The sequence below is a fragment of the Peromyscus californicus genome, unplaced genomic scaffold (genome assembly GCF_007827085.1).
Source record: "Peromyscus californicus insignis strain IS unplaced genomic scaffold, ASM782708v3 Scaffold_15__1_contigs__length_86483966, whole genome shotgun sequence".
Classification (NCBI taxonomy): Eukaryota; Metazoa; Chordata; class Mammalia; order Rodentia; family Cricetidae; genus Peromyscus; species Peromyscus californicus.
In genome coordinates, this window is record NW_026294447.1 from 76,537,811 (window position 1) to 76,564,507 (window position 26,697).

The 26,697-nt window shown below is 47.9% G+C and overlaps 1 protein-coding gene across 13 annotated transcripts in view; it reads left to right on the forward strand.

Annotated features, from left to right (window-relative positions):
• Window positions 1–2,850: 2,850 nt before the first annotated feature.
• Tmem229b (transmembrane protein 229B) overlaps window positions 2,851–26,697 on the forward strand; it is a 45,059-nt gene continuing 21,212 nt past the window's right edge. For 4 of the 13 annotated variants that reach the window (XM_052739485.1, XM_052739474.1, XM_052739487.1 and 1 more), the window contains exon 1: window positions 3,129–3,330. The gene's annotated coding sequence lies outside the window, so the exon portion shown is untranslated. Of the gene's footprint in view, window positions 2,972–3,127; window positions 3,379–3,410; window positions 3,544–19,819; window positions 19,880–20,072; window positions 20,114–22,829; window positions 22,985–26,697 lie in introns of those variants that run through there. The other 9 variants (XM_052739479.1, XM_052739480.1, XM_052739476.1 and 6 more) reach the window with 7 other exon arrangements.

The following is a 26,697-nucleotide window of genomic DNA, read 5'->3' on the forward strand; positions in this document are numbered from 1 at the left end:
CAGAATGCGGCCAGTTAGCTCTTCACACCTCCCTCTGTGCAGTGCTGCCCTCCAGAGCCCAGCAGAGAGCCACACTGCTGCCAAACACAGAGAGACCTAGGAGGCTTTGGTCCACGGCAAGAGGGGCAGAGGATGCCCACCCACCCCCATCAGCTCAACCTTGCTGCTAGGTTTTCTGAGGTCACTCTGGCCAAATGTCTGTCAGGGGGACAGTCTTAGGTCTTTCTGACAAGGTCCAGGGTCTAGCCCGCATGAGTGCTTGTAATCCTTCTCCCTGCCTTACTCACAACAGAAAACGATTCCTGTTACTGAAAGGCTACTATATGGCTAAGGACTCCACGTGCATTATGTCATTGAATTATTGCATCATAGTTGTAAGGTAGGTAGGTGATGGTGTCTCTGCTACACAGAGGATAATGAAGGTCAAAAGTTCTTATCAGTGGCATCGCATGGCTATGTACTTCCTCTACTGGTTTGAGGAGCCCAAGATAATGCCTATCATTCCTACTTGAACTCCAATGCTTCCTCCATGGTATGAGATGGAATCCAGGTCCTTGCACGTACTAGGCAAATACTCTACTACAGAGCTGCATCCTCAGTCCCAGTGCAGTTTCTTACAGAAGAATAGATTGTCCAGGTCAAGAACAGAGTATGTATGGCGATGGGCTTAAAGCCCCTGGTCTGCACTGCCCACTCCAGTTTAGAGATGTTGTTCATCTTTGAATACCCTGGCTAGGGGCATAGACTGATGGAAGCTCTATGGTCTCATCAGGCAATCAGGCAGAGACATGGCATCCAATTAGGTTCAGAAATTAGAAAGCAGCCTGGCTTCTTGTCTTGAGTGGGGCAAGTCTTGGTTGGCTTGGACTTCTGAGACCTCTTTGGTTATCCCGCACATTATAAAAAAGGGGTAAATGGAGCTGGAGAGATGGCTCTGCAATTAAGAACATTTGTTACTCTTGCAGAGGACCCAGGTTAGGTTCCCAGCACCCACATGGTGGCTCACAACACTATGTAACTCAGTGCCAGGGGTCCCAATGCTCTTTTCTGGCCTCCGAGAGCACTAGGCACGAATGTGGCACACATTCATGCAGGCAAGCGCTCAAATGCATAACTGTTTGTTTGTTTTTCAAGGCAGGGTTTCTCTGTGTATTCTTGGCTGTCCTGGAACTCACTCTGTAGACCGGGCTGGCCTTGAACCCATAGAGATCTGCTTGCTTCTGCATGTCAAGTGCTGGGATTAAAGGCCTGTGCCCACCACTGCCCGGATAATTTTTTTTTTTTTTAAGGAAGTGAGTGATACAATTTCTTTGGTCATTGGGATGGATATTCTTGGTTGTCAAGTTAACAGCATCTAGAGTTAACTAAAAACTCAAGCAGCTGGGCACACCTGTGAGGGATTTTTCTTGATTGGATCATTTGAGGTGAGAAGACCCTTTCTAAATCTGGGCCACACCTTCTCATGGCAGCCCATATAAAGGACATGGAAGAAAGAAGCTTTTTGCTTTTTGCCTGTTTGCGCCCCCATTCTCACTGTCAATTTCATCTACTCTGCTGCTGAGGCATTCCTTCACTGCTACTGGAACCTACTTCTGTGGGATTCCAATGTATACGAAAGGCCAAGTGAGACATCCAGCTTCCTGGACTGAACAACTGTTGGATTCTCAGACCCGTCTGTTGGACGAGAGCCATTTCTGGACTAGCTGGACCACAGCTTGTGAACCACTCCAATAAATCCCATATTTTTTTTCTATCAGTTCTGTTCCTCTAGAGAACCCTAACTAATATAGTTGTGCCTCTCTCTCCCTAAATGTTCCTGTCCCCTCTAGGTCCATTTGTGTGCGCAGGGGCATGTGCAAGGCCCACACCTACGCGCAAATGAATGCCCACTGGAAGTTGAATCTTAGGCCTCCAGGAGGCTCTTCTATTGAGCTACAGTCTCAGCCTAGAGAAGCAACCGTCAAACCCTCCGTTCAGGCCTAGGCACTCATAGGCTATGGGAGAATTGTGGAAGACTGCTCCCTCTGGGTATTTTAAAAAGGACATCCCTCCACTTCCATGTTAACCTGTAATCCTAGCATCGGGCAGGTGGAGGTTAGGACAGGGAGTTCAAGATCAGAGCTGGCTAAAAAAAAGAAAACAAAACCTCCCCATGTGGCATTATAGACTTTCAAGATCATTGGTTCCCCTTGGCTGAAGTGCCAGGACTCAGGGTTGGTGTGGAACGGGAAATTCATTCCGGTTTCCTGCAGGACCCACGACTAGTTGAGAGGCCTATCTGACTTTGGCTTCACGGAGCTGACGTTCTGTATTCTGAATCGCCAGGGATTTTACCGTGACATCTCTTGTTTTGCCCCTCCTAAGAGGACCTCAGAAAGAACATATTCCATTTAATCTTTAGGAACCAAATCGTGGACCTTGGAGGTTCAGGCCTTGATTGAGGCAAACTCTAGTTTTTCACACGCTTCAGTTTCTGCATCTTAGAAATGAGAATAATAACAACGATGATGATGACGATTAAAAACCAAACAATCCGATCTGGTCTGGCTGCTTCAATGATTAACTTGCATGGAACATAATATGGGCACACAGTGGGTATGCAACACCGTGTGAAGTGTGGACCTCTGGCAACCTGAGCCTTCATGATAAGCAGAGGGAATGTTGTGCAAGCGACTCCCTACAACTCCTGCAAATCGGGAGGTGACCCTCACCCCACACCTGGAATGCAGAAGTGGCCTGGGCAGGGAGGGACAAGGAATCTTCACCGCAGCCACCTGAGTCACCTGGGCTGCGAGGTGGGGGAGTCCTGGCAGGGCAGACTGGAGGCTGAGGATGGGTGGCGGGAGGCGGCTGGGTCGGCGCGGGCAGCGGGCCCGGCGGACACTCGGGCGCCGAAGGAGTTAAACAGGGCCGGGGGCAGAGCGCCTGTCAGACGCGAGCATGTGCAGTTTGCGCCGCATCCGTACTATGGGTGAGTGCCGCCGTCGCCGCCTGGGGCTGGGTTCCGTGGGGCAGCAGCCGCTGCAGCTCCCCGGGCCCCCGCGCCGCCCCGGCGGCCGCGGACACTCTATGCGGGAATAGTCGCGGGAGGGCGGGCGGGCGGGCGGGCGGCGTGGGGGAGGCTTGGCGGGTCACCCGGCGCGGGGGGAGCCCGAGCGCCGGGCGTGGGGGCGGGGAGCAGGCGGCGCAGGAGAGCGCCCCGAGTCCCGGCGCGGGAGGAGGAGCGGGAGCCAGCCCGAGAGACCGCGCTCCTGGCCGCACCTGCGTCGGGCAGACGGTCGCCCGGCCCTGCCCTGCCCTTGCCCTACCCTCGTCCCCGGCCCCGCACCGGTAGGTGCCCGCGATGTCCGCAGAGAGGCCTTTCCGCCGCGGAGAGAGGTGCCTGAGCGGGGCGGGCAGCGCCGAGCGCGGGGGCGCGGGTGATGGGGCGGTGATGGAGAAGACCCGGCGACCCCGTGTAGGGACACTACCGGATCCCGCTTCTTCTTTGCTTTCGGTTTCGAAGCGGCTGCTGGGGCTGGAGAGAGAGCCGCAGATTAGATGGTGTGTCTGAGCTTGGATTCCCTGCGGGGGATGGGCGCACAGGGGGGCGTGTTGGCGAAAGGGGTGCACACTGGCAACTTTCCCTGCCTGAAACAAAGGGGTGCCGGGTTGAGGCGAGGGTGAAAGATCCGGCTGAGGATCTCAGACCTCTGAAGGTTGACACCTCCCCCCAACCAGTGGAGTGCACCCCGAGGCCCTCTGGAAAGGACAGAGGGGGGCGCCAGACTGGATGGAAGCTGGAGAGCCAGGTCTTGGGAGTGGGAACCACAGACTCTCCTGACTTTGCTGGTCAAAAGGACCCTATTGCCTTCTCTTCTGTGTGCATGAAAGAACTGGGTGATGGTGGGTTGCACTTTTGGCATTCTTTTTCAGGTGGGTGCCTAGGTCAGTGTCCAGCCAGTTCTTCATCTGCATTCATCATCTCTGTTTCCTGGTGGCAAATGGAGGGCTGGGATGGGGAGCCACTTAGCCCTGTTTCTGGCAAGGCCAGGGATGTATTGGAGTCTTTCCCAAGTGTCTTCTTTTCTCCCTTTCTATGACCAGTCAGAAACTGACCCGGTTCCCTTCTTTCGCTCACTGCTCACCGTTTCTCCTTTCTTCCCTGGGGTTTCTCAGGAGGTGGATGTATGATCGCCTCAGGCACAGTTTGGTGTCAGGCTGTTCTGACACTGGTTAGACTTTCACTGGAGGACTCTTGGAAGCTGCATACCAGTGTAACCTTGGGGCTTTGCTCATCCATTATCCCTGCACCCCTATAACAAACGATCTTCCGACTAAGGTCCCCAGGAAGCCTAAATCTCCACCCCCATCCCCACCGCGTACCAGGAAGAAGGGTCAAAGAGAGGGCTGGTGGACCTGACTTAAGAATGGTATAGGATCTTTCTCTCTGGAAGACAAATGGGCAGTGTTCCAAGATCCCAATCCTCAATCTTTGTCTCCAGGAACCGGGTTCCTCCAGTTTGCAGAGCGCTTGCATGTGACCATTGGCTCTTGTCCTATGGCAGCACCGCCTTCCAAGAGCTCAGGTCCTTTACCTGGTTGGAAGGCAGAGCAACATCTGCTTCTTTCTGTCTATGGTCTGACTGGAGACAGGCAGTGCTGTAAGCTCTGGACTTCTGGTTGATGCTCCTGTGTCTCTGTGGGTGAGCTAATGACACATGGGGTTGGACCAGGGGTGGGTCTGCCAGGACAACCAGGTTTAGAGACATGGAGGAGTGGGCTGAGATGAAGCATTCTTTGCCCTTTTTGAGACGCTGTGTTCTGAAGCAGAGACAGAGGGGCAATGGAACGCTGGTCTTCGGAGAGAAATGACAAGTTGATTTAGTGTTGACTTCCGGCCACTTCAAGATAGGGTCAAGGAGGATTCCAGGACTTGTAAGGGTTTGCAGGAAAAAAAAAAAAAGGAAGTGCCCCTGAGTATTCGATCTGTGGTCCTGGAACTAAAGTGGCCAAGGTTAGGTCAGGTGGCGAACTCAGATGGCACAGACAGCCCCACTTCTGTAGAGCTCCACCCTCCAGCTAGGCAGGGTTGATTGTTGCTCAGTTCAGGTTGGGTTTGTCCCAAGCTGTTGATTCAGAGCTGAGGACAGTGGTGCTGGCCTGACCTCCCCAGCAGAAAGGGTGCAAGAAGGCTTTTCTATGGGCAGACTGTTCCCCAGGTCCCACACTGGGAGGTAAGAAGATGGAGCTCCTTGGACTCCCTCTTTGAAAGTGATGAGACATGACTTCCTACATGTATAAACTGATTTAAGAGCTGGAGGTTCTTGAACGGAGGGTATTAGAAGAGTCTTATACTACGCTTATTTTCTCTGAGTCCGAATTGCATCTTGTTTCTAAAGGGAAAAGTGTCGTTTTACAGGGAAGGGCGGAATTACAGCGTTTGCGATAGGGGAAGGTCGGTGTCGGTTTTAAAAGTGTCGTTTTTTTTTTTTTTTTTTATCAGAAAAGTTGCTCTAGCACACAGGCAGTGGGGTGGCTTTTCTGTCTGCGTCTGTTCATGGGACATCGTGGAGCTTTCCGACAAGAGGACAAACCAGGACGTTAGTGACAGTTGCCCTCAGAGCTCTGAGGAGGGTCTCTGCTGTGTGTGTGTGGGGAGGGGCTCTGGTATCACAGGGAGAGAGCTGGCTCAGGGCAGTAAAGTGAGGCAGCGTGGGCTTAGCCGAAGCCATATCAGATCTGGCTGTCCTTGAGAGAGAGAAAGGATAGCTAACCCTCCCGCTGCTGCCCGACTGCTCTCAAATTTGTGTCCATTTAGTTAGTCCCCTCCTCCCCGTCCACCCTGTAATTGCAAACAAGGTGTTTTGGAGTTTAGTGGGTTTTTTTTTTTTTTTTTTTTTGGTTTGGTTTTGTTTTTTAATTCAAGAACATTCCTTTTAAAGTGTGAATAATTTCAGCCTTGGCACATTCTCGGCTCCTTTTGTTCATACCTGGCCCGGGGGTCGGGGGGGGGGTTTCGGAAAGGGATTAAGATCATCTAAAACTGGCTATACTTTTGGCTTCTTCCCCCAGGCCTCCTGAGGAACCAGAGTGTTTGTTACCGAAAAGTAAAGTGTAAGCCAGTTTGAGGGGAAGGGACAGGAGCCGGTGTTTTTGGTTATGGTTCTTAAGTCACACTCGATACACTGGCTGTGTCTACTAACATTCTTTTCTTGGGATTTGAGAAGGTTTAGAATCAATTATCTTATGATTCGTGGGTTATACTTTTCCAAGATGCATGAAGAGAATTTTGGAGCTGTAGGTTTGGTTCAAGATGTGCATTTGGGTTGAGCATAGTGGTAAAAGCCTGTAACCCCAGCCCTTAGGAGGTAAAGGCAGGAGAATTTGAGGCCACCCTGGTCTACACACCGAGTTCCAGACCAACCAGGGTTATATAATGATACGTTGGCTGGGAAAAATAACACACCTGCCTTATGAGGATCAAGCTCTGGGATGCTCTATGCTGCTGTCATTTATGGAAAAGGAGATGGTTTCTCCCTCGGCATACTTATCCACCATAAAACTGAGGCTGAGTGAGTGACCCTGCTCATTTTCAGACTTACATGGAAAGCCTGCTTGCTTCTCTTCACTCACACGAATTAGGCTGCAGGAGTGGGCTCCTGTACGTCTCCACACGAAGGTTCTACTTAACGTTCATTTTGACACCAGTTCCCCTACCTATAAATTTAGTGGGGTTGAAATTGTAGGGTGCTATTGGCCCGGTGTGCCTTCAAAGAATGGTCTCAGAGGAAACTTTCCATCCCTTTTTTTTTTTTTTTTTTTTTTTTTTTTTAAAAAAAAAACCATTTATTTGTTATGTATACAGTGTTCTGCCTGCATGTCAGAAGAGGGCACCAGATCTCATTACAGACGGTTGTGAGCCACCATGTGGTTGCTGGGAATTGAACTCAGGACCTCTGGAAGAGCAGTCAGTGCTCTTAACCTCTGAGCCATCTCTCCAGCCCTCCATCCCTTTTTATTGCTGACAGTTTGTGATGGGGTTGGACATAGTCAAGTCTAGCAATCTAAAGAATAAACACAGTTATTGCCACTTGCACTTCCGAACTTCTAGCCCCCACCATCTCCTTCTCTGATGGCTCCCGGGGACTTTGAGACCTTGTCTCTGGCATTTTGGTGTTGTAGAAAAGACATTAATAGTATGGCAGTCTACATGGGCAGGACTTGGGTCTTAAAATTGTTCTTTCTTCTGGAATCTTGGCAGCATACAAAATTTCACTGGCCATGTGATAATTGATAGGAGATCTAATTGATAAGGGGGCATAATTGGTGAGAACATTTCTGTCACACCTCTCCTCTCCAGAGGCCTCCCACATTCAGGACATACTGGGCCATCCCTTCTGACTACTTTTGTAGTTGGGCTCGGATGATGAATGACTTCTAGTTGGCCTGTCCATTCATTTCCGTTTTTAAGAGGTGCCTCTGCCACATGAGCTTCAGAACTGGTCCATCTTCACAGGAGAGGTTTTGATACCAGCCCTGGTCTAGAGATGCCAGCCAAGAGATTGAAGGGCCACAGAGAGAGGGTTCTTCTCTGAACTTCTGAGGAAGCAGTTCATGCTTTGAGATAAACGTCCACATAGGGCTTCAGTCAGTGCAGCAAGAAGCCTGACTTCTAGGTAATAATGGCCATTCTATGGACCACCGGCAAGGGATCTGTTTTGTTATCATTTAAAAATTTTGAGGATTTTATACATGATTACCGTATCCACATCATTTCCCTTCCTCTTCCCTTCCAGCTACTCCTGTGCCCCCATTCTCTCTCATGACTTCTTTAACTATTACTGTGACGTATATAACCTACCAAGTCTATACAGTGTTGCTCACTGTAGATGTGGCTAGGGCTGACCACTTAGGTTTGGATAAATCCAGGGCCTCCTCTCTAAAGAAAACTGATTCTCCCTCTCTCCGAAGCCGATGATTGCCTGTAGGTAGGACCTTAGGAAATTTCCCTTGCCCATGTTGGTATGCTAAATGGTGTTGCCATTATGCAGGTTTTGTATAGGCAACCATGTTGTTGAGATTTCATGGGTGCAGTGTCTCTGTCATGTCTGGAAGATGCTATCTAGTGGCAGGCATTCTGGTATTCTAGTTCTTAAAAATCTGTTCACACCCGATTCAGTGATTTGCTCTGACCCTTAGGTCTAGGGCTTGTGTTGCGGATGCATCAGTAGGGGATGAGGACCATTCCAGTCATCTGCTGTCTACATTGACACTTGTGGATCTCTGTAATGGCCTCCACCTGTTGAAGCTTTTTTTTTTTCCCAATGAGGGTGAGAGCTCTGCTTCTCTGTGGGTAGAAGGCTCAGCATTTAGATTACTGTTAGGAATCATACTGGTTTAGGAAACTGGCCGTGGCAGGTTCTTCTCTAGGACCTGTGACCTCTCCAGCTTTGAGTAATTGGCTCGTTTGCAGTACCTGGCATAACTTCCTTCCTGTTAAGCAGGCCTTTAAGTCCAATTAGATAGCTGTTGGTTACCCCCAAGATAGAAGTGCAGCAGCTATTGCAGCATTGGGCATGTCTTGCCAGGCCAGTCATTGCTGTGGTTCCCAGCCCTTACAGCTGGGTCGGACTATTGATTGCTTCTCTCCGTTGGCAGCTTGCATGACACCAATACTATGAGAGTTAGTCCTCAGGGAGGATCGTAGATCGGTTTCTAGCACATGCACAATCCCCATCGTCTGTCTAGAGGTGTTCTTAGCTAGTCTCCATCTTAGTTCTTAGTCTTGAGAATCTCCCTTCTTGTTGTTCCCAATTCTCTCTCTCTCTCTCTCTCTCTCTCTCTCTCTCTCTCTCTCTCTCTCTCTCTCTCTCACACACACACACACACACACACACACACACACACACACACACACACAGAGAGAGAGAGAGAGAGAGAGAGAGAGAGAGAGAGAGAGAGAGAGAGAGAGAGAGAGGAATAGGAACCTGGACATTGGCCACACTTTTATCTACATCATAATACAGATATGGACAATAAATATTGCTATCATTGGGCAGCATAAGCAGCCACTCCAGAGTTTTCTCTGGTATTGAGCAGGACTTTTTTTTTTTTTTTTGGCTTGCCCAGAGCAATGAGGCGACCTTCTTATACTGACCTAATATAGGCCCCTTCAAACTTCCCTATGCCTGCACAGTTCCTGGCATGTGAGAGCACTTATTAAATCACCAGCTGTGATAGTTGGATGTCCTCAGACATCTAGGCTTCTGGGTCACTGGACAATGACCTTGTTCTAAGGAAGTAATGACTGCCAAACACCTCCAAAATCAGGAAATCTGGGAATACTCCCCAACTCACTTGCTCGGTTGACCTTGGGTGACCCATGTCAGGGCTCTGAGACTCCTCCATTCCACAAATGGAATTTCAACTGGCTTCAGCAGTCAGAGCATTAACAGTTGGCAGTCACTGTGTATTGAATACTTACTGTATGCCAGGCATTGGACTAAGTACTTTTCATATGCTCTCCTCTCACGTCAGTGAGAAAGCTACTATTGATTATCCCCATTTTACAGCTGGGAAGACTGAGCTTCTTCAAGAGTGATTGCACCTTCTCACACAGCTAGAAAGTGTCCGGACTGGGACTTGAACTGAGACCTGTTCTGCTGCAGCTTGTGAGCGTTGAGTGGGTGGAGTGGTAGAGCAAAGGCTGGTGAGTGACTGAAAGTGGAGCCAGTGTGAGCACACAGCAGCGAGAGGAAGATGGAAGTACAGATTCACGAGAACTAGCATCCTCGTGAGTGTTCAGGAGAGGGTGAGGTCTGTACCCTGCAGCAGAGAGGTAGACCAGATGGTCTGGAAGTTACGGTAAAGGGAACAGGCTTTCTGCTCGGCATAGCACTGTATCTTATAAAACCCCGTTGGATTCTGATACTAACATTTTCCTCTTGCTTAACAGGCTCTTCTTGGGCATCATTTTCCTCTCTGTTGTCCTCCTGTCTGTCATAGCGGCTCATCTTAGCAAATTCTTGACTCTAGGCTTTGCCCACCCAGCCCCTCCCTTGTCCATCACTATCCATCTGGGGAATTCGGTTATGACTTGAATCTCAGATATACTTTGCAAAGTACAGAAAACATTAGACTAGGGGTTCAATCCCCAGCATTGAAAAAAAAATCAGTTTACTTTGTGTCCATACATTATACCAGATTACCCTATATCCATCAAGCTATCTTATTCTGAGAAAGGATTTAGAGATAACCAGCTATTTCAGTGGTAACTGTCTTCATTCCTAGACAATTTGACTTTATGTCTCATATCATTTGGGGGTGATTATGGAGAGGAATGAGGGCTATGGAGGTGGCCTGGGAGAGATGGGCTGACCATATTTGAGTTGCTGAAATGCTATTTGATAGAATCACATGTTGTTGGTTGTTTTTGTTCTTTTGGGGGGCCCACCACCCAGCTCCCAAATAAATCACACACAGAAGCTTATTCTTTTTTTTTTTTTTTTTTTTTTTTTTTTTTGGTTTTTCGAGACAGGGTTTCTCTGTGTAGCTTTGCGCCTCTCCTGGAACTCACTTGGTAGCCCAGGCTGGCCTCGAACTCACAGAGATCCGCCTGGCTCTGCCTCCCGAGTGCTGGGATTAAAGGCGTGCGCCACCGCCGCCCGGCCAGAAGCTTATTCTTAATTATAAATGCCTTGCCTTAGCTTGGCTTATTTCTTGCCAGCTTTTCTTAACTTAAAATTATCCCATCACCTAGGCTTTCTCCTTTCTTATTTCTGTATGTCTTACTTTCACTCTTACTCTGTGGCTGGCTGGGTGGCTGGGTGGCTAGCCCCTTCCTTCCTTGATCCTTGATCTCTCTTGCTCCTTCTTTTCCTCCCAGATTTCTCCTTCTAGTTATTCTCTCTGCCTGCCAGCCCCACCTATTCTTTCTCCTGCCTTGCTATTGGCCATTCAGTTCTTTATTAGACCAATCAGGTGTTTTAGACAGGCCCAGTAACACAGCTTCACAGAGTCAAACAAATGCAACATAAAAGAATGTAACACCTCTTTGCATCCTTAAACAAATGTTCCACAGCATAAACAAATGTAACACATCTTAAAATAATATTGTACAACAATCACCTGGTGGGGACAGGGAGACGAGTTCTGGTCTCAGTTTGGTGAGTCTGTACATGGGATGTGAATTCTCTGGCTTTTGGTTTCCTTGTGTATAAAATAGGAAATGCCGACCAGGCTGTCTCTAACTTCCCTTCTAGGAAGTGTGCTGGATGATCCGGTGGGCTGGGAGTAATTCTGGCCTTTCTGGGGGAGAACTCAGCTCATCTGCAACTGAAGGAAGTTGGAGCTGGGGAAGCCGGGGCGGAGTGGAAGGAGAGCGGAGCGAAGCCATACTGGAGGTTAAGGGACAGGCCAGAGCGGGAGTAAGAACTTCCTAGTGGAGGGGTATCTGGACGGGTATTCACCTTTGTCCTACTGAGGCAGCAGAAAGGTGGTGTTTGTGTGCCTTTCCTCCCCTACTCCCCACAGCACGGTGAGTGCCCCTTTGCCTCCTCTTAATCCTCAAGCATCCCCTCTCACCATTCCAGGACAGTCTCCAGGGACTGTCTACAGCTGTGTGTGTGTGTGTGTGTGTGTGTGTGTGTGTGTGTGTGTGTGTGTGTGGATGCTTCACATTCTGCATTTGGGTTTGGCCGAGTCATCTGTCCCCCTCCCCTGCTGCTTCCTATGTCTCCAGGACTTCAGGACCTGGCTGGAAACGTTCTGGGTAACACAGTGTTTGTGAGGCCCCACCTCTTCGGCTGCCCTGTCTCCGCCTGAAGGAGCAAGACCAAACCATGAACTCAGCCTGACCTCTTCGCCCACAGAATTGAGCCATCTGAGTCTCCTTTGCACAGGGCCATGTATTTAAGGGTCTAGCCACTCTCTCATTGTCCTTTTACGTCCTCTGCTTTTATTTTATTGTATTTGAGGTGGAGGAGCAGGTGAGATCCCACCGAACCCACCAAACCGATCATTTCTGTCCCTGCTTCCTCGACTTCTCCCTCCTTGCTCCCCATTTCCATATGCCATTTATTTCTAATAGTGATCACCCTACCTCTGAAGGTATGAGAGGCTTTTTTAAAGTTTTAAATTGAGTTTTGCCTGTGTGTATGTCTGTGCCACCTGTATGTAGTACCCATAAAGGCCAGAAGAGGGCAGTGGATCTCCCTAGAACTAGGGTTACAGAAGGTTATAACCTGCCATGCGGATTCTGGAACTCTAACCTGGGTCCTCTGGAAGAGCAGCCAGTGCTCTTAAGCACTTGGCTACCCCTCCAGCTCCACGGGAGGCCATTTTAACTACAAGGATGAACATTTCATTCTAATAGCTATCCATGAAATAGTTCTGTGTCCCATGATGCCGTTAGGTTTACTCAGTGAGCCTAGTTCTTTCCCTGCCCGGGAATGAACAGTCAATCAGGCTTTCTAAGTTTCTGGTTATTTGTAGGCAGTCGAAGGTCCTGCGGTCACATTTGAGTCACACACCTCGCCTCAGTTCAGTACTGCATATCTCCATGTCTTTGTCACCCAACTGCAAAGGACAGGGAACTGTTCAGTGACCAGCACCATTGTTTTCTGGGCCCTGCATGTATTTAATGCTGATTCTTTCTCTTGTGCCCACGCTCATGGGTTTCTCAGAGAGCACTCTTTGCCCAGCTGCTGAGATATTCACAATGGAAAATTTATCACTGGACATGGTGACTCACGCTTACGATCCCAGCATCAGGGAGGTTGAATCAAGAGGTTTTACCAAAAGTTCAAGACCAGTGAAGGCTGCATAGTGAGTTCCAGGATAGCCTGGGCTAGAAAGTGATACCTTGTCTCAAAACAAACAAACAAATAAAAAAGAGCAAATTATCCTTCATTCCATATTGGTGCTCTTGCCTTGGGGTCCCCAAAGCCAGTGATTCACCTCCAGTCTCTTTCCACTAAGTCTCTTTAGTCTGCTCAAATAGGTTCTCTGGATGAGACCTGTACTCACCCACTCATGTCAGTCCTAGAAACCAGTCCTATATCCTTTGGAGCAGTGAACCTGGAGTACAGGCTTACTCCCAGCTCAGCATCCCTCCATCTTCCAGCAGCTGATGGCCAATCTGGCTCACCATCTGCATATCCCTACCCTGTCTTCTCACTTGCAGGGAACAGACACCAAGTTTCCCGAGTGAGCAAATTCTCTGTGGTGGGAGGGTGAGGCCATAGCCCAGGAGCAGCACCTTCCACATTCCTCTGCACAGATGCTCTCCAGTATCTGCCTATTCTGACCGTTTGTACCCTCGGTGTGACGGGGGAGCTTGCACACTTTATTTTTTAAACGTTCATCCTTAACTGGTGTCACAATGGAGAACACCATACCTTTTGTATCTTAGTGTCTTAGTTAATATTTCTGACTTAACATCTTGTTATGTGTATTTCTTTAAAACCATAACTGTCAGGCCTGGAGAGATAGATGACTCAGTAGTTAAGGGCACACTGCTCTTCTAGACGACCCAAGCTCTGTTCTCAACAACTACCTACAACTCCAGCTCCAGGGGATCCAATGCCTCTGATTTCCATGAGCACTGTAACTCATTTATGTATACCCACACACAGGCACATATACATACATATAATTAAAAAAATATTCTGGGCGGTGGTGGTACACACCTTTAATCCCAGCACTCAGGACGTAGAGTCAGGAAAATTTTTGAGTTCAAGGCCAGCCTGGTCTACAGAGCAAGTTCCAGGATGGGCAGGGATATACAAAAAAGCCCTGTCTCAAACAACCAAAAAGCAAATAGACAACAACAATAACAACAATGAAATCGTAACTGTCCAGTTGGGTGTGGTAGTATGTACTCAGCACTCGGGAAACTGAAGCAGGAAAAAGGATCGTGTATTTGAGGCTGGGAAGATGACCCCATTGGTAAAGTGTTTGCCATGCATGAGGACCTGAGTTTGGATCCCTAAGCCTGTGTAAAAGTGAGACACCACAGCACACATCTACGATCCCAGCACTAGGAAGGCAGAGCCGGTGGATCCCTGGAGCTTGCTGGTCAACCAGCCTACCTGAATCAGTGCATGGCAAGCTCAGTAAGAGATTCCGTCTCAAAAATAAGGTGGAGGAAGACTAATGTCAACCTACGGCCTCTACACAGATGTGTTTGCACACATGCATGCTCACACACACTCACATGCACACACATGAATACACATACACAGAGTTGATCTAATAGGTTAATGAGAACAGCTAACATTCACTGAGTTCTTACATAGTCATCTCTCTATATCCAAAGGTTATGCATCTATGGATTCAACCACTTGCTAATCAAAACTATTCAGAAAAAAAAAATATTGTTTATACTGAACATGTATAGACTCTTCTGGTCCTTATTTTCCAAACAATACAACGCAGCAACTGTTTATGTAGTATTTATTACGTATGATAAGCACCCTAGAGGTGATTTAAAACATGTGGAGGATGTGCCTAGGTTATACACATTTTGTATAGGGGAATCTGCATTTCTGCAGATTTTGGTACCTGTGGATGTTTCCTAGAAGCGGTCGCCTTTGGACACAAAGAGGGCCACTGTAGTGCTAAGTGTCGGTTTTCGTACGGTGTACATGCACTCTCCATCTCTATTTTACAGACGAGTAAGTGAGGCAAAGGGAGGTTAAAGCAATCTGTCTAAGGTCACATAGTTGGGATTTAAATGGAGGAGATCTATCCCCCGAGCGCGCACTTTTAAACCACAACGCTCTGCTGTTTCCTGTAAGGGCGGGGCCATGAAGATGACACACGTATGATTGACAGATGCTGGTTTCGGAGGTGCCTGTAGGTTCCTCACTCTGCACGGGGGCTCTCCCCACATTGGTTTTTCTCTTTCCCCACTTCCCCATTCCAGCAACTCCGTCTGTATCTTTTATTAGAGTCGAATCCACCTGCCTAAATGACCCGTCATGCACCTGCCCTCACTGCCTCCCACGGATGTGTTGGCTGCAGGGCCCTCATCTGTCTGTCTGTCTGTCTGTCTGTCTGTCTACATTAGAACTCATCTGAGCCGCAGAGGTATATTTGGCCCGAAGCACTTCTGCTTGTATCTTTCAACTTCTCTTGTCTTTTCATCGCGAAGTTATTGCATGCTCTTATGCCAAGGGCAGTGAACAGGAAGTTGGCAATCCTAGCTTCTCATCTCTCAGTGCCACCAGTTGCCTGTCACTAACCTAGGCAAAGCCCTGGCTTCTCTACGCCTTTGCTCCATCACCTTTAAGCTGTGGGTGTGGATTAGGTCCCTTGACCTATGATTTTATTTACCCTTTAAAAATGGTGTGTTTGTGTCTGCCCGAATGTATGTGTGTGCACCACGTAGATGGAGCCTGTGGAGGTCAGAAGAGGGTGTCGAATTCTCTGGAACTGGAGTTACAGGTGGTTGGGAGCCGCTGCATATTATTTAACCTTTCATTTTTTTTTTTTTTTTTTTTTTTTTTGGGTTTTTCGAGACAGGGTTTCTCTGTAGTTTTGCGCCTTTCCTGGAACTCACTCTGTAGACCAGGCTGGCCTCGAACTCACAGAGATCCGCCTGGCTCTGCCTCCCGAATGCTGGGATTAAAGGCGTGCGCCACCACCGCCCGGCTAACCTTTTCATTTTCTATTAACCTTTAGGATCCTGAGGGTACGAGACTCTGCACAAGGTTCACATGCAGAAGATACGTATAATATTAGTTGGGAAAATAATTCCTGCAATGTCTGTTCTAGACTTGACCGATTTTTAGAAATCACATTCTCCAGGTGATCATGGTTTTAGGTGAGGGCTCCGTGGATTTAGTCACTTTTCAGAGTGAATTTAAAACAAACACTCCAGGTCCATTCCGCTGCCCTTCCCCTTTCAGAGACCTAATTAATTCTCATAGTGCCACAGGTCTCTTTAATGACAATGAAATGTGAACATTCCTAAACTGGGAGTTAACTATGACAGTAGGACCTGACCTGGACTAAGAAAGTCATCGATGGCTAGCTGCTCTCCCAGCAGAGTGTGTGTGTTCATAGCTGTCACGGCAAGGATGTTAGTATGTTTATCTAAAGGAAGATTCCCTAACCCCTGCCATGGGCATTGTGCCATTTACAATATGTGCTCAGAACTTTTTCAAAAATCTAAAACGTTCTGACTTCCAAGGCTGTGGGATATTTTGTTTCCCAGCAGAGCTGCTGTTGGTTCTGACGGTGGGGCAGGTCCTTGAACTCTTCAAATGTTACAGAACTTCAGAGAAGTCTCTACTTCATTGACTTCTCCTGATCCCAGCCCTGGTTCCCTTGAAGCTGCTGCCGTTGACCATGGTTTACTGAGTTTTTAAAATGTTGCATTAAAGTACTATTTATGGTAGCTGGAAAAATGGTTTACCAGATTCAGATCCCAGCACACATGTTAGGTGGCTCACCTTGACCTGTAACTCCAGCTCCAGGGGATCCCTTGCTCTCTTCCAGCTTCTGGAAGATGCATATGTACACATAAATTACACACACACACACACACACACACACACACACACACACACACACACACACAATCTTCATTCCTAAGTTGCTTTAAATTTTGGAAATTAAGCAAGTGGTATTAGTTCATTTTTGAGCTGAGGTTTGCTATGTAGCTCCAGCTCCAGCTCCAGCTGGCCTTGAACTTGAAACCTTCCTGCCTCAGCCTCCCGAGTGTTGTGATTACCACCAAGCACTACAGTACTAAGCTGCCAGTGCCTTTCTTGCTTCACCTGGTCCTGCCCTACAGGTTGGTCCCTGAAGGACTCTTGGACCTCTAAGACTGAGGCTCCAAGATGAACTGGGGCACATCTGCTAGAGGCTATGCCCTGTTCCCTACTTGGCATATTAGCTCACATGAACAGGCTTAATGTTTTCTGGAAGCATCTCCTGTACTTGGGTGTTTCTTTGGAGCCCCAAGACCTCTTTTTTTTTTTTTTTTTTAAATTTTCCGGAGCTGAGGACTGAACCCAGGGCCTTGTGCTTGCTAGGCAAGTGCTCTACCACTGAGCTAAATCCCCAACCCCATGATGCAACTTCTTATTGATCATCAGTTTGCTTATTGATCACTACAGTTGTGTTGACTGGGCATTTTGTTATTCATTTACTTAGATTAGCTGTTTGAGATAAGGTCTCACTGTGTAGTCTAGGCTGGCCTAAAACCCATGGTGCTGTGATTGCCTTCCTCCTCCTCCCAAGTACTGGGAACTGCAAGCATAAGCCACCACTCCTGCCTGATCAAACATCTGAAAATTAAAAAGGAGATTCAAATGCTCATGGGAAACACAAAAACAACACAGACGTGCAAAAATGATAGAATGTAAGATATCATTGTGTCCTCTTTCTCCTCTGCCTCTTGTTCATCTTTTTGCTAGGAAACTGGGAGGAATTAGGATGCAAAGTTGCACATTGACGGGCCATAAGCCCTGATTCCGGACCTTCTGTAAGGCAGGTCCTTTCCTCTCCTTTCCACTTGGCCCCTACATATCCCTCGGGTTATGAGAGTCTATCCTTTCTCACTCACAGGGCATACACCCTTCGACTTGTCCCTGTTGAGACCTGATGGCTAGGCCTGTGGAAGGTCTGGCCATGTCCCCTGACTATTAATTAATCCGCCCCTCTCTAGAGGCTGAGCTGCAGGCATTTCTAGCTCTGCCATTTTAACCCATCGGGAGCTTTCTGGGCTGCCCCCTTCTCTGTCCCTATTCCTGTCCACAATTCCTCACGGTATGGCATTTTCCATAAATATCCCTAAGCATCCTCTTGCATACTGTGTACTCATCTTCTTGTCCATTAAGACATGAAGATATCCACAGACTCAGCTTGGCACCTGTTTCTTGGACTTCCTCTAAGCACATCTCTGCCTCCAGATACTGAACATCTGTCATCTCCCTGCCCTCTCCAGAGCACTTGTGAGATTTCTATTGTTACACTGAGCTGGAAAATGCTGAGATGCAGCATAACTTGAATTAGTTAGATAAATGACTTTTCCCAAAGGTGCTCAATGGAGGACTGGCCATATCATCCATATATTGATCATTTGGGAGCTCCAGGCTGTATCAGGGAAAGACCAGCATCTTTACTCTGAGGGGCAGATCACTTGAATCGACTCTAATGCTGTCCACCTTCTTGTACCCCTGGCATTTCAGTTTCCTTTACTTTTAAAGACACAGCCTACAATGATACACCCTTTTAGCCAGCTAATTTGTTAGTGCCTCTGAATTACTCTGAATAAACTTCACATAATCTGAATAAAATTCACAGACACTAGGAGGTGTGTGGGGAGGCTGGGGGGAGTGGGAGGAGGGATGAGAGGGGGAATCTGTGGTTGGTATGTAAAATGAATAAAAAAATTCTTAAATAAAAGAGTCACAGACACTGACACCTACCTATATATACACAAACTTTTGTCTATTTTCTCAGTGAGATCAAACTCAGGGCTGTACATGAAAAGCTAGTGTAAACCACTGAGTTACAGCCCCAGCCCTTGTTTATTATTATTGGTTCTCTCCTCTCTCCCTCTCTCTCTCTCTCTCCCCCCCCCTCTTTCTCTCCCCCCACCCCGTGTGGGGGAGGGGGGTACTGGAGCTTGTCCCAGTACTTTGCCACTGAGTCATAGCCCAAGCCCTTTTGTATATTTCTTTTAAAGCAGGGTCTCACTGAGTTGCCCAGGCTTGTCTTAAACACACTTTGTAGCCCAGGAAAGTCTTAAACTTCTATCCTTCCTGCCTCAGCCTCCCAAGTATCTGGGATTACAGGCGTGAGCCACCACACCAGGCCTTTGGAGTTTTTGTTTTGTTTTGTTTTTAAGAGATAGTCTTGATCATCTCAGGCTAGCCTCGAACTGTTGCCCAGGCTGACCTCAAACTCTCCCACATCTCTAGCTTTTGCCTCCCAAGTGCTGAGATTACAGGCAGGTACAACCATACGTCCTGCCTCTATATTAAGTTTTTAAAGTCAGTATAAAAGGTCAACTCTAATCTTAAAGAGAAATAAAGGAAGAAATTGATTGTCCTGTAATATCATGATATTTAGTGTGCAATTGCTTTGACATAATCACCTGGAAGTCAGAGGCTGAAATCTTTACATAGTAACCACTGAGAATGGGATGATCAGACATGAGATACAGGTGTGTGTTGTGGGTGACTCAACATACCCGGAAAGCTGCTACTGCGGACTGATGTCATTCTCCAAGATGATGAACATTTCTTGGTAGCGTTCCAAAGAATATAAAGTAGGATATCCTTTCAATTTACATGTTAGTGGCATTCCTGGCCAATGCAGCATTCAGCAAAGCCACACTATGGTTGGGTGTGGTGGCGTGCGCCAGTGGTCCCAGCACTTAATAGGCTGTTAGCAAGAGGACTTTTATTGGAGGCCAGCCTGGGATACGTACTGAGACTCTGTGTCAACCAAACCAAAATAAAATAACAAAAACCATGCAAAAGGGACGGGGAATCTGTCTCAATGGCCTGTTGCTTGCCTAGCATAAGGCAGCCCTGGGTTCAATTCCCAACACCTCAAAACAAATATAATTACAATCATAATTTAGAGTGTTCTCTTCCTTAGAACACTCTAAAGTTGTGTAGGAATTGCAGAATCTTGGCAAATGGGTTCCCACTTCTCAGAACCTGTAGCACCTACTGTGGTGTTGATACATGTCCTCTAACTCTCCTTCCTGGGGAGGAAGAGCCAAGGACCAGGCACTGGCTACTTGGGTTCTAGGTTTAGCTTATAGTATCACAGTATTTGTATGACCTTACATAGGTTACACTTAATTCTATAGGTCTGGGTGTCTTCTCTGTCAAGAAGATTTGAGCAATATGCATGTGGGAAAGATAGGGTGGTAAGTACCTCTTAGCCTGTGAGAAAGCCTGGGTTCATCTCCAGTACTACTGCTACTACTACCACTACTACTATTACTATTACTACTACTAACAACAACAACAACATTAATAATAATGAATTAAGATAAAAAATAAAGTGACACATGTGTCCTGCCTACTCTGGGATTAAAGCTTACTATGCTTTCTTTATAGATGCTCAGGCCAGTCCAGGACATCTGTGTGAGCCCCACAAGGTACATCCCATTCATGGACCCTCCCTCACTGTGATTTCTTTCTAATACTCAAACACCCTAAACTTCTCTTGTCTTCAAAGGGAGGGGAAGGGGAGAAAAGGAAAGGAGGAGAAAGGGGAGGGGAGATGGGGACACAGGAAGGGAGGGGAGAGAAGGAAGAAGCGGGGGTGCCTTCTCTTGTCTACCTCAGCAGCTTTTCCTTCATGAGCTGATTTCTCAAGTCCTCAGCACATTCCTGTGCCGGTCCAGCGGCCATTTCCGCAGCCATACCTTCCTAAACAGTCTCCAGTCTTTGCTGAATTTTTTGTCATCCCCTGGACAACTTCCCTCTGCAGCTGGCCGCGGCCTCTGGCAGTCTCCCGCCTCCACCCCCCCAGGGTCCCGGTGTCCTTTTCTTGAGTATGCTCCTGCTTTCCTGTGTCTTCCTCTGGCTCCTTCCCAGGGCCTCATCCTCTGCTAGCCTCAGATGTCACCCTCCTCCTGAGCATGCTCCTCCTCTGCTGTGCTCCATCCTGTTCAGGTCCCAAGGCCGTGTCCAGCCTCAAGCTGGCTCCCCTATTGGCGTCTCCAACACAAAGAGCATCTGAAACACAGCTGCGGTGGGTCCCCAGAGCTGCACCTCTCCCTGGATCCCCTTCTTTCAGAATGACACCACCATAGCCAGGGGCAGAAGTCGGGGTGCCATCTTCAGCTCCTCCTAGCTAAGCACTCATAAGTCCTGTCTGTCATCTTTCATTATGGCTCCGCACTAACACGGGTTGGGTTTCTTAATAGTCTGAACTAGCGTGTTGGTTGCTCAATCCTCATTAGCATTTGGGATCACAATTCCTAATTTCACGACTAGGCTGGATTAAGATTTTTGGAGGCCTTCAGAATGGATATCTGGTCTCTCGTTATGCTGGGGATGAAAATTGGGCTTCAAACACGCTGGACAGATGTTCTGCCACCGAGCCCACCCCAATCCCATTCATTAATTTTCTCTGGTGCCTTAAGCATGTATGAGTGTTCCTGATAAAGTGTCAAGACATTGGCCTGGGCTAGAACCTCTGAGTCCATGGTCTTTGCATATACACACCTGGTGGAACAGATAGGTACGGAGTGGTTGTTTAGTAAACATACCGATGAATACATGGGTAATAAGATGAACTTAAAAAATCCCATTATTACAATGGAAAGCACTGTAATAAGGGAACATGTTTTTGGTTTTCTGGGGTTTGATATATTGCACCCTCGTGGAAATCTGTGGGAGTTCAGCTCTGACCTGTTGCCACCTTTCGAAGGGTTCTTGGGTGGAGGGGAGAGGAATGAGGAAATATTAGGTAGAAAGATAGAAAGAGACACAGGATAGCTTTGGGAGGACCCTGAGTCAATACCCAGTCACCCAGAGCTTTATTCAAAAGGGCTTTTTATAATATGCCAAGGGGAGAGGCAAAAGACCTCCCCCTTGCAAGATCAAAGCACACCGTACAGCCGAATGTAGACCCTGGTAAATACGCCCCTGGCCAAATCATCCTATTATGCAGCCCTGCTGGGTAAAGCAAGTTCCAATTCTCTGACCCTGAGTAAGGTCTCACTAGATAACCTCTGTGGGCCACCACACACCCTCAGCCCTCTAAAATTTTGTTTTAAAAACGGCCAGTTTTTAAAACTGAAGAGATGGCTCAGTAGTTAAGAGCACTGGCTGCTCTCCCAGAGGTCCTGAGTTCAATTCCCAGCAACCACGTGGTGGCTCACAACCATCTATAATGGGATACGATGTCCTCTTCTGGCACGCAGGCATCCATGCAGACACAGCACTCATACATACACAAAGAAAAACAAAAAGAGCCAGCTTCCCTGTTGTGCTCCAGCATTCCTGCTCAGCCTGTTTATCATTCATCGGTCTGCACATTTGAGATGCATCTAAGGATTTCTGCATCACTAAGTAAATGCATCTGTGCAATGGGTAGTTTGCTCCATCTCCTGTTGCACTCCCATGAACCTCTGTAAAGACTCCACCATCTGGCCTTGTGTTTATTAAAGTGGCCCACACAGAGCTAGGCAGTGAACCTGAGGAGGGGATGGTACCTGCGGTGTGTGGGCGGGTTATTTAAGAATTCGGTGGAGGGGATGGTAGAGGGTGTTGGAAATGGAGCATCACCCTAGAAAGCCCAAGTGAGACCTCCAAAGGGAGAAGAAACATGGCCTAGAGGCAAGTGTGAATGAGACTAGCAAGTTTTTGAAACGTCAAAAGCTCTGGTTTTAACCAGTAGCCTGACTCACTTTTAGGGGTGGATGGACCAAACAGCTGTCAGAATACATTGATTACACATAGAGATAGCCCCAAGAGTTTAACCCCGTCTTCCGGCTTTCGAATACACACCACCTGATCCTAGGAAGAGGAAGGAAGAGAATGAGGGAGAAGCAAGGGGAGGGGAGGAGAGAACCGCTCTCCAGGGACACTTTGGCAGATGATTGGCATCCCAGGGTGGAGTTCTTGTGTCTGGAGAGCCTGTCTCTTGTTCTTCCTTCTCTCTGGTTTGTTCTCACATCTGTTCCGCTCGGATCCCCAACCAGCCAGCGTGTGTCTACGGGTATTTCTAATTAGCCCACCGGGTCACAGGTATTTCTGATTAGCCCAGTGGGTCAGAGTTCAAAAAGAGCCTGACTGGGCTGAGCCTGGACCCACTGAGTCACGGCTTCTCCACGCCTGTTTTCCTCATCCTTCTCCCATCAGTGGAAGCTGATTTGTCCCTCATGCAGATGGCATAGAAGAACATGGCTGCTGATGTTACTCAGCTTTATTGCACACAGTGGGATATTAAAGGAGCCCCGGAGCCCTCTCTTTAGCTCTCTACCGCCTACCAAGACAAGACTTGAACCTACTGAAAGGTAAGAGGCCTGGGAATTGTCAATATTGTGAGCTCACCGCACAGTTCGACCAGCGCTATCCTGGGACCCTGGAGAATTAGGAGACTTTAGGAGTTTGGGGACTGGACTGTGGTGGACTCTTTCCACAGAGAGGGATTTTTTTTTCTTTTTGTTTGGGATAGTAATCTTTGAGTGTGCAGGGAAGGACAAGTAGGTGAAAAAAGACAAGAGACAGGGACATTCCAGATGGAGTGAGGGGTGGGAATTCTGAGCAGAGACCCGAGAGGCTAGAATATATGTTGAAGGGACAGCCCTGGTGAGGCCTGGTTGGTGTAAGACAGGGCCTAAAGCTTTCAATTTGTTCAGCAAAATCCTATTAAGTACTTGCATCATGCTAGCTATTCTGAAAAGTAGCTTCTGGGGCCAGCTAAATGGCTCAGTGGGTAGAGGCACTTGCCACCAAGCTTGATGACCTGAGTTCAATCCCAAGGAGCACATGGTGGAGAAGAGAACCGACTCTTATCTATCATATTTTCAATCATTTCATCCTGTTGTCTTCGTTGGTTCATTTTTGCGTGACTACTGTGTGTCCATTTCTTTCAAGTTTTCTGGTCGCTTCTCTAGGAGCGTCAGTTCTGAGCAGTGGTGCCAGCCACCACGGTGCCGTGTTATTTCCAAGAGGACAGGATACGCCTGCTAGGTAGCGTCGGGGTCTAGATGTCTCCTGGCCTCTCTACCCCAGTGTCCATCTCTGCTCCCCCACTCAAGCGTCCCACATGTGCTCACTTTAAATATGGACCCTGGAAAGTGCCCCTCTAGCAGAGCAGAGAATCTGTAGCCGTGCTCACGTGTGTTGCCATCGTAACCCTAACATCTGGAGGAAGTTTCCTCTAGAGACTCTGGGTCTCTTTGTATGGAGGAGAGACAGTCATAGTCTCTAACTCACAGGATTTTTGTAAGCGCTGAGTGAGATAATACACAGCAAATCCTTGGAACGATGCCCTCACACGCGCTTTTGAATGTCAGCTACGGTTATTGCTATTTCATTGTTTTACTGGGAGGGGGCGGTTCTCCTCAACGTATTCTTGCCTGCCTTCTGTCTTCAGGAAGTCCTTGTGATTCCTTCTTGTTTTCTGGTGCTTTACTGGCTTAACTGTTCCTAAAAAAAATGTCTTTTCTGTCGTGCCCAGGGCCATGAGGAGGTCGATGCATACCCTTGGCCTCCAGCCCTCCCCCTGGTTGCTTTCTCCCTGTGCGCATGTGCATTGCTATTATCTGTAACAGACACATGGAGGTATCACACAGTGTCACAAACATCCACTCACCCAGCAGCCTGGCCCAGGGCAGGACTTGCCACTCGGTCTGAGTCACCCAATGCTGCTGTGCCATGGGCAGGACTAGGTGATGAGTTCTATTTTTCAGCCTCCTCGGGCTGGCTTGAGGCTGCCTTAATGAATGTAATGGGTCCTCTGTTTCCTTTGTCAAAAGGAATGTTAATTATTTTCAGCAGTCTAATTATGTGGCTAATGAGAGGCTGACTGAGATAACATTGCCTTTAATTACTCTTGCCTAACTGCTGTTTGGAGCCATAATTTGAGCATGTTGCAAGGCTGGGCGCTTGCTCAGTAGATGGAGCTGTCCAGCAAGAGGCCGAGGGAGGGGCCGGGATTGCTGAGCTCATGGCTCTTGATGAAGGTGCCTGAGGTGGCTGGTGTCTGCTTTGCCACGTGTCTGACGACCTTTCCTGCGTGCTGTCACTTAAAGGACATGGGCCAGATGGAATCAGGTGGAAAGCACTCAAGGTTCCACAGATGAACCATCAGTTTTCTGTCCATGCCCGTCACCCCAGAATACCTGCCCTTCAGGCTGCTTTTGGCCCAAGTTCCTCCTTCTCGGAGGACACACACCTGCCTTCCCTCCAGGTTGACAGATGGCTACTCTGTGCCAAGTGCTGTCTAGAATTTGGGAATGCAAAGATAAGGGACCTGTGGGCCAGAGAGCTTCCTAAAATAAATTTGCATTACAGCCTTTTCCTCTTTAACCTGGAGTAATGTCATGCGCCCTGTCTTCTGACCCCTGTCACCATCACAGATTTATCTTTCATGCTGCGGCCTTCCTGTGGTTGTGGTGTGGTGCCTTCCAAGCCTTGCTTGGCAGACCCTTGGGAGGCGGCTCTTCTGGTCCTATAGGTGATCTCCAGTAGCTCACACGAGATTGTCTTCCATGAGGAACTGTTGTCAATTATAAATGGCCCATTGCTATAGGCAAACCGAGTCCTCCTAGGATTTCCCCTTATTCTCACTCTTCCATGAGTGATGTGTGTGTGTGTGAGTGTGGGGTAGGTACCAGTAGAGACTTCTGCCCTCCAAGGTTTTAGCTGTAGACTTAAGCGAATCTTTTAACCTCTTTGAGCTCCATCCTCCCAAATCAATTGGGGTCTATGCATGTCTCATAGACTTGTGTAGAGTCAGATGAGATGGCCTGTTGGACACTGTCTGGTATGGAAGAGCAGCAATAAATGATTTTCAACACTCGAGACAGTACCTGTAGTCTGAGCTATAGGCAGAGACCCAAGGCCTGGCCTCATTCATCAATAGCCATGACTGTCTTCTGGTCTCTTGAATAGAAATCACTCTTCAGAGCTGGGTGGTGGTGGTGGTGGTGGTGGTGGTGCACACCTTTAGTCCCAGCACTCAGGAGGCGGGGTCAGGTGGACCTCTGTGAGTTCAAGGCCAGCCTACAGAGTGAGTTCCAGGACAGCCAAGACTACACAGGAAAAAAAAAAAAACTGTCAAAAAAATAAACAGACAAAAAGAAGTCTCTCTCCAGACAGTAGATGGTGACTTTTATGAAAGGTTAACCTTCCCTTCATTTCAGATGGTAGCTTTGGCCACCTAGACCTGTTTCTGATTTGGTGAGAGAATGCAGATACCTGTTCAGAAGACCAAGAATCCCAGAACGAAGGGAGTGGAACTCAATGTTAGCAGATCTAGAGCAGTGCTATCCAGTGACATTTCCGGCGACATCGGAAATATTCCATATCTGCTGTCCAATAAGGCAGACAAGGGCCACATATAGCTTTGAATACTTGCATTGTACCTAGTTCATCTGAGAGCTTTATTTTTCATTTTCATTCACTTTTACTTATTAACACTTAAATAATCTCCTATGTGTAGTGACTGTCCAATCAGACAGTATATTTTTGGAATTTTCAGGAAAAAAATATGAATTTGTGCATTACCTGTTCTTGGCTGATGCCTCATCTCTGATCCCCATGAGTGCTGTTTCCAGGGCATGGTCAAGGTTTGCTAGGTTGCTGGCAAAGGGAAGCTAAATTTTCCCCTCTACCAATTGAAGTCTAGACGATGACCAGAAGGGAGATTTGGAATGTCTGAAGTGACAGCTGTTCTGCTCAAACTGACTCACCATGTTTGGGGTCTGACCTCTCTCCCATTCTCCATGTTTCCCTTTCTGTCGCAAGGAGCAGAGCCACCGCTGTTGGAGCAGTATAGGTAGACATGTGGAGGTGTGATCCTCACGCCTGTCTGAGGATTTTCTTGATTGTCTAGGTGGACATGTGGAGGTGTGATCCTCATGCCTGTCTGAGGATTTTCTTGATTGACAGTGACAGAAAACTAATATTAGCTTGGATAAAAAGGAACATTCAATAGCCAGGTGGTGGTGGCTCACACCTTTAATTCCAGCACTTGGAAGGCAGAGGCAGGTAGGTCTCA